Source organism: Ictalurus furcatus, chromosome 16 (assembly GCF_023375685.1).
Source record: "Ictalurus furcatus strain D&B chromosome 16, Billie_1.0, whole genome shotgun sequence".
NCBI lineage: Eukaryota > Metazoa > Chordata > Actinopteri > Siluriformes > Ictaluridae > Ictalurus > Ictalurus furcatus.
Genome location: NC_071270.1, coordinates 26,493,521 through 26,500,231, shown reverse-complemented (window position 1 = coordinate 26,500,231; position 6,711 = coordinate 26,493,521). Strand labels below are relative to the sequence as shown.

Sequence of the window (6,711 nt, the reverse complement as noted above, 5' to 3'; positions counted from 1 at the left end):
TTGTTGATCTGGGTTTTATTTTAAATCGAGTTGTGTTGCACCACTGAATTTTAAACACAGATTAACAAATCGGGGATAATAATTCTAACCTGCGATTAAAACCTCCATTTACGATTCATTTTCTCCATCATGATGGATTCGCCATTGACAACATTGTGGCAGTGCATGCGGATTTCATAAACGTGGAAATATATGAATTCTCCAGTGTAACTAAACAGCAACAGTGTAACTCTTTCACTTCCACTGGAGTGACAACAAGGCTATCGTTAACTTTAAACTTCAACTGAACTAAAAAAATTCAACTGCCCTTATTAACTGCTCATTCGCATAACTGATACAGGTGGAGAAAATGAAAAAATTTAAATTAAAAAAAAAATTAAAATCTGAGTTTAAAGTGATGGAGCAACAAGATTATGGTTAATCCAGGTTTATTGTGAAATTAAATCCAGGATTAACGTGATGGTTTAAATGTGAGCCTGCTTATTTTTATACAAGGATTAAAGTTTGGTGCAACAGATAGGCCTTGATTTAATCTAGATTTAAGAATAATCCTTATTGGTGCAACCCACCCTAAGATTCCTAAATTGTCCCTTTAGGGAATCCCCTTACATGTTCTATGTAAAAATCGAATAATATTGTTTTCTTATTAGAAAGGGTTCCAAACCAGAACCCTTTTAAGAAGATAAGAACCTGTACGTATCCAAAGTTCTACTCCAAAATCTTTTGATGAACTCTTTTTCTAAGAGTTTACTACATGGAATGCATTATATTTTGGTGCAACATGCAGTATAGAAATTGTCACATATATAAACACATAGTAATTGTGTCTATTTTATGCTGTTCTATAGATCCTTTATATATAAAACACATTATAAAAAACGTACATTCATTATTTAGTATGATCACACAATCTACACTAATCTGGGGCGGCTGTGGCTCAGGTGGTAGAGCGGGTTGTCCGCTAATCACATGGTTGATGGTTCAATCCTCGGCCTCAACATGCCTTGGGCAAGACACTGAACCCAAAGTTGCTCCTGATGGCAGGCAAGGACCTTGAATGGTAGCTGCCATTGGTGTGTGTGTGTGTGTGAATGAAAAACAGTGTAAAGTGCTTTGTAGAACTGCTAAGGTTAAAAGGCACTATATAAGTGCAGATCATTTACCATTTTCATGTTGCTGCAGATTGAGGACTATATAATTTTTTTAATTCATGAATGTATGAATTTTAATTGACTACATTGTCACTAAGTACAGTTAAATTATATTTCAATCTTTTAAGTCACAGGTTGTAAGGGATAAAATATGTGTATATTGGCAGATATATTTCGCAACATTTCAGCATGATCTAAACTCTTTTAAAGGGTGGAGTTACAATGCCGTTCCTCTCTGTAGGCATTGCAGCTCATTGAGAAACACCTATAATTATGTGGCACAGTCAGTGACACTTTCAGACAATACAAAGCAGTGCGCTGGAGGGCTCATGTGGTAGTGTTTTTATAGGATTTACAGGGTAAAGACACAAGTCCAATTCAGAAGACTTTGTTGCGAATAAAGCAAAGCTGCTGTTCAACAGCAAGGTATTTTGGGTGAGTTGTTTACACTTTCTTTTTATTTGTGATTATCTTATTGGCTTTGGTTAATGTTTTATGTAGAGCAACACAGCAATGTATTTTTGACTTTTCAATGTTCCTGCAGCACAGTGAGATTTACTTGTTGAATTTTCTTTTCAGTGTACTCTTCACTGAAAGCACACTGACTTTGCTGACGCAGTAATGAACGCTGCCAAGTAAGTCCATCAGTTTTATGAAATATTATACCAATTTCCCCTTCATACAATGTAAAGTGCTTTGAGTGTCTAGAAACGCACTATATAAATGTAAGGAATTATTATTATCATAATTATTCATTTCTGTTCATTCTGCATGCTGAACAAGAGCACTGTTTTGCTTCCCTGCTCTGACATTCCTGATTTAACTCATCAATAGCGCTTTATACTTCTTATCAGACACATATCAAGGGAAACACTATCTACGTAGCTGTTACCCTCAGGCGCTTGGCAACTAGGACAGTTTACCTGCTATAACTCACATAAAGTTGAGTGCAAAAGATATTCAGTAATGGTTTATAGGTAGAAAAGAAGGAAATGGTATGAATAATTTCAAGAATATACACAAAATCAACTGAGAATAGTTCCATTTTTATATAAGCCTCCTGGATTTCAGCTCCAAGTTAAAGAAAGCTGTTAAAACAGATAAACAAATGTTGATGGAATAGTATTGGTATGAGTATTTGCTTTCTTTTGATGATTGAGAACAATATGTGAAACAATAAATGAATTGGTTGGTCTAATATCTTTGTTTTCTTCCATAATCAGAGTCATGCCAGTGGACCTGGCCATGCATATGTCCATGAATCGCCGTCCTCCAGTTAGAGAACTTTTGAGAATGTCCACACTTAGATCCCACCATGCTCTTACTCGACCTAGCACATGTGATTCTCTGCAATCCAGAGCTGCTAGAGCCTCACAGATTCCTGCCTCTCCAGTGAGTGCCCTAAGCTGCAGGAACTCTTGTGGGACACGCAAGAAGAAAAAACGAGTGGTATTTGCAGACGCTAAAGGACTGGCCCTTACTGCAGTGCGGATATTCAATTCAGATCCCCCAGTATCCTATGAAGAGGAGCTTTCTCCACCTGCCAAGATAAAGACTGATTTGTCTGTGCAAAGTAAGAAGCCTCATCTCCGGTTGGGGTTCAATCAGCCTTCTGCTGATTTACCATCATTCCTTGAAAGTCTGGCTAAATCTCTGGTGCGTCTGGAGAGCTGCAGCTTGATCTATGGATCATTGTTCGGAAAGGTGAGGGTCTGCAATATAAGTCCCAAGAAAGCTGTGCATGTTCGCATCACGTACGACTCATGGAAGAGCCACCAGGATGTACCATGTACCCCTATCCATCAGAAGAATGGACGCTCTGAGACAGAGCTGTTTGTCTTTAACATTCCAGTCCCTTCCTGCCCTAATTTTCAGGATCGTCTGGAGTTCTGCGTGTCCTTCCGGCCTGGATCTGGCAACATGCTTCTGTGGGACAGCAATGGTGGACAAAACTATCGAATCCTTGTGAAGGACTTGAACTCAGAAGACGCATACTCAGTTGAGAAAAAACCCTTGAGGCCCCAGAACTTTCAAAGTCCCCAATCATTGCCCCTGAGAAAGGGTCCAGGAAGTCTTAGCTCGCATACTTCCTCTGAGAATATGAGCAAAACTTTGAGTAGGCAAGAAAACAGTATTCTGAAAAGCAATTTGTTTCCTAATTCTAACAGTGCTAACAAATTAAACTAGCATGGGTGGTGGGGTGTCTGCATGTTGGACCCTTCTAATTTTCATCATCATCCGTGTTTGATGATTTTTGCCTGAAAAGGAATTAAGTGGGAGAAAAGTCAGACAGACAGCCATGTTTGTGCTAGTTCTCTCCACTCCAATATGCCTGTGTGAGTCAGTAGTGAGTCAGTGGTGAGATAGCGAGACAGAATTGTTTGTTTCAAGCACTGTGCACCTGTATACCAATGAGTATTTGTTATGATAATGAACATCAGCACTTTATCAAGGTCAGCCTATTGCAAGCTATGAGGGTCTTTCACTTCCTGTGAGGTCATTGTACTGATACAGATAATAGTGCAACTAAAGCTGTGAAATGACTGTGAAATTTAATATATGTAATATAACTGTTTGAATGTTTTATATGTACAGTTTTATTGTCAGGTTTATTGTCGAAATTTAAAGACTTTCAGCTGTTTGCAATGAACAAATCAAACAAAAGCAATTGAAATAGTTCAACACAACCAGCTTCAAGTGGTTTCCGCAAATTCAACTGAAAATGCAACGTATAATGATTTCTCCAGTTTCAAAATTATTCAATCCTTTCATGGCAAGCATCTTTAGTACTTAGTAGAGCTCCTTTTGCTGTTATGACCTGCTGTAAACGAGATGCAGAGCTTCTGGTAGTGTTCCTGAGGAATCTTATCCCATTCCTCATGAGCAATGGCCTCCAGTTCAGTAATGTTCTTCGGTTTGCATGCTGCAACCGCCTTCTTCAAATCCCACCAGAGATTTTCTATGCGATTGAAGTCAGGTGACTGTGATGGCCCTGTAGAATCTTCCAAGACTTCTTCTGCAACCGTGCCTTGGTGGAATTTGTGGTATGCTTGGGATCATTGTCCAGTTGGAAGGTCCACTGACGCCCAAGCTTCAGTTTCCTCACAGATGGCATGACATTTTCTCCTAGGATTTCCTGATACTTCAATAAATCCATCTTGCCTTCCACACACTGCAGGTTTCCAGTGCCAGAGGATGCAAAGTTCGAGAGTTTTGTTTCATCGCTCCACAGAACAGAATCCCAAAACTTCTGTAGCTTATTTATATGACTTTTAGTTGACTTTTCTTGTGCTGTTGGGTCAGTAGTGGTGTACGCGTTAGAGTACTGGCATGGAAACCTTCTGCATTTAGTACGCACCTTATTGTGCTCACTGAAATCTCAGTGCCTGTTGCCACCGAATCTTGCTGCAGGTCTTTTGCAGTCACTCGAGGGTTTTTCACAACCTGCCTTCTCAGAAATCTGGTTGCAGCCATTGATAGCTTCCTTTTACTTCCCCGTCCAGGTATTTCATGACTTTCTACCCCTAGCCAGTTCAGGTATTTCTTGAATTTTCTATCCCTAGCCAGTTCAGGTATTTCATGTGCTCCAGCTCAAGCACACCTGGTGCAATTAATGAAGGCTTTGATTAGTTTAGCATCAGGTGTGCTTGAGACAACACCTGTTTTGCATATTTGTGCTGTTGTGAGGGATTCTATTCAGGGGGTTGAATAATTTTGAAACTGGAGAAATCATTATAAGTTGCCTTTTCAGTTGAATTTGGGGAAGTAGTTGCTTTTGTTTGATTTCTTCATTGCAAACAGCTGAGAGTCTTTAAATTTTGACAATAAACTTGCTTTGCAATGGGGGTTGAAAAATGTTGATTGCAACTGTATGTACAGTGATGAAAAATGTTTAAAATGTTAAATAAACATATATTCAGATACAAACCTGACTTTGTGAGAATACATCTTTGTTTTGGTGTTGGCATTCTTCCACAGACAACAAGAAATATTACAAGTAATTTTGTAAAAGTTGCCTTTAACATTGGTATAAAAGGCTGGATATGCTAAAGTAACCAGCTGAAGAAGGTCACTCATCTGCTGGAGAGTGAATATAAATCAAGAACTCAATTTTCCACCTACTCCAAATTTCCTTCTTTAGCTTCCCACTGGAGATAATGTAAGGCTAATGTAGCTAAAAAAGTCTATGTTGCCTAAAATCCATAAATATAGCACTTTCTAATCTCACAATCATTACCCCTGAGAAAGGGTCCAGCATTGTACTGTATAAGTGAAAAGCTGTAGCTCATTCATTCCACATGAGATATGATCAAAACCTTGAATAAGCAAGAGAACATTATTGCAAAAAGTAATTCACCCCCTTATTCTAACAGTGCTCACAAATAAAACTAGGATGAGTGGTGTTTTTTTTTTGTTGTTTTTTTTTTGTATATTGGTCCATTTAATTTTTCATATCCGTGTTCGACAAACTTGGCTTAAATAGGCATCAAAAGATAGAAAAAACAGACAGGCACTCATGTTTGTGCTAGTTCTCTCTGCTTCAACATGCTTGTGTGAGTCAGTGGTGAGTAAGTGGTGAGAGAGTGAGACAGATGTGTCTCTCTTGAGCATTGTGCACCTGTATATCAGACGACCATCTGTTATGATAATCAGCACTTGCTCATTAATGTCAGTCCATTTCAAGCTGTCACTTCCTGTGAGGCAGTTGTACTGAGACAGATCATTAATGCAGCTGCAGGTGTGGAATGACCTGTAATATAAATATTTGAATGTTTTATATGTATATTTGATATACCATGACATACCAGATATGCCATTGTGTACACTTGAAAATAAAATCTTCAGCCAATAAAACATCTATTTCTGCATCTAAAAAAAAAATTCTTCTTTAATCTATTTTGTGTCGACATGTTGAAATCCACATTCATGTTGAAATAACACTATGTGTTAACATCCTCGTGGTTATCAGTTGAAATTCATGTGTGGGGATTATGCTAAATGTGAATGAGCATGCACGTGCTCCCTATTTACGAATGATTGGAATTCACATGCACACATTTAACTATCAAATGTGAGGTTTACGAAGTGTTTGTGAATCCTGAGGAGTTTTCTGGAAGGTCCATTTTGCATGGAAATTACTCAGAATTTACTCATATATTTACGAAATTTTCATGAATGAGGCCCATTGATTTTATTTTCTTTCATGATAAAAACGACTTCCAAAATAGGCACTATGGGGATTATTATGTACAAGTAATGTATGAGTTTAATAAGTATAATTTACATTTACATTTATTCACTTAGCAGACGCTTTTATCCAAAGCGACTTACAAATGAGAAAGATACAAGCAAAGCGATATATCAAGCAGAGAACAATACAAGTAGTGCTACCATACAAGATCTATTAATTGAATTCCAGAAGAAGCAAAGTGCAGAGTAGAGGTGTAAGTGCATGTTTTTTTTTTTTGTTGTTTTTTTATGAGTTGGTTAGGTGTTCATGGAAGAGGATGGTCTTTAGCTGTTTTTTGAAGATGGTAATAATATATTACCATAAAATATA

General features: G+C 37.9%; 1 long non-coding RNA gene across 1 annotated transcript; it reads left to right on the top strand.

Moving 5' to 3' along the window:
* The first annotated feature begins 1,345 nt into the window (after window positions 1–1,345).
* LOC128620400 (uncharacterized) lies at window positions 1,346–2,533 on the top strand. The gene is made up of 3 exons (XR_008388136.1): window positions 1,346–1,586; window positions 1,731–1,786; window positions 2,375–2,533. It is a non-coding gene; the product is annotated as an uncharacterized LOC128620400 (long non-coding RNA).
* Window positions 2,534–6,711: the final 4,178 nt, after the last annotated feature.